Below are 1,422 nucleotides of genomic sequence, written 5' to 3' on the forward strand. Positions count from 1 at the left end.
TACAAGAGAAGCCCAACAGCAGCTCCACCTAGACAGCATATTAAAAAGCAGAGACATTACTTTGCTGAGAAAGGTCCATCTAGTCAAAGCCATCATTTTTCTAGTAGTCATGTATGGATGTGAGAGCTGGACCATAAAGAAAGCTGAATGCCGAAGAATTGATGCTTTTGAACTGGCGTGTTGGAGGAGACTCTTGAGAGTACATTGGACTGCAAGGAGATCCAACCAGTCAATCCTAAAGGAAATCAGTCCTAGGTGTTCATTGGAAGGACTGATGCTGAAGCTGAAATTCCAATACTTTGGCCAACTGATGTGAAGAACTGACTTATTGGGAAAGACCCTGATCCTAGGAAAAATTGAAGGCAGGAGGAGAAGGGGATGACAGAGAATGAGATGGCTGGATGGCATCACTGACTCAGTGGACATGAGTTTGAGCAAGCTCCAGGAGTTGGTGATGGACAGAGAAGCCTGGTGTGCTGCAGTCCATGGGGTCACAAAGAGTCAGACACAACTGAGCAACTAAACTGAACTGACTGAATAATGAATAAAAAAAATTCCTTAATTGAAAATTTTACCATAAAGAAAACCCCAGGTCTAGAGAGCTTAAACAGTAAACTATCTAAACACTTAAGGAAAAAATATAAATCTGACCAACAGAAATTTTTCTAGGGAATATAAAAAGAGGGCATATCCCAATTAATTTTATGATTACAAAAATTTGGTATCAAAATCCTATTAAGACAATGTGACAAAGGAAATATATAGGCCAATTTTATTCATGAACACAGATACAACAATCCTAATAAAATTATTAGCAAAAGTTGGGCCAAAATGGCAAAGTAGGAAGAGCCTAAGCTCAACTCCTCCTGTAGGCACACCAAAATTACAACTCGTTACCAAGCAATTATTGAAGATAAAGATTGAAATTTAGTGCTCGCTTCGGCAGCACATATTCTAAAATTGGAACGATACAGAGAAGATTAGCATGGCCCCTGCACAAGGATGACATGCAAATTCGTGAAGTGTTCCATATTTTTTTCGATATTTGGCAAAACTAATACAATATTGTAAAGTTTAAAAATAAAATAAAATTTAAAAAAAAGATTGAAATTTAGCAGAAAAGATTTTCTACAACTAAATATATAACAAAGGAATCACAACAATACAGGCAAGAAGGGCAGAGTTACAGCCAGAGATTCCAAATTCCAGCTCTGCTCATCAGACAACTTTTACTGTCTTTGTTTCCCCCTCCGCTTTTCTTCTGGTACTCAGTGGATGTCTTTATGACTATTCTGACCTCTGCCACTCTGTAAATACACTTACTGAAAGTCTATGTGGTCAGCCCAGGGAGGGGCTTTATTGTCCTGAGAAAGGGTGCGGCAGAGACCTCAGACCTCCCACCCACATAGGGGTAGTTCACTA

At 39.0% G+C, this 1,422-nt stretch overlaps 1 non-coding gene across 1 annotated transcript; it reads left to right on the forward strand.

Moving 5' to 3' along the window:
• The first annotated feature begins 930 nt into the window (after positions 1 to 930).
• On the forward strand, positions 931 to 1,037 carry LOC129642451 (U6 spliceosomal RNA). Its single transcript, XR_008709722.1, has one exon. It is a non-coding gene; the product is annotated as a U6 spliceosomal RNA (small nuclear RNA).
• Positions 1,038 to 1,422: the final 385 nt, after the last annotated feature.

Source organism: Bubalus kerabau, chromosome 1 (assembly GCF_029407905.1).
Source record: "Bubalus kerabau isolate K-KA32 ecotype Philippines breed swamp buffalo chromosome 1, PCC_UOA_SB_1v2, whole genome shotgun sequence".
In the NCBI taxonomy this organism is placed as follows: Eukaryota; Metazoa; Chordata; class Mammalia; order Artiodactyla; family Bovidae; genus Bubalus; species Bubalus kerabau.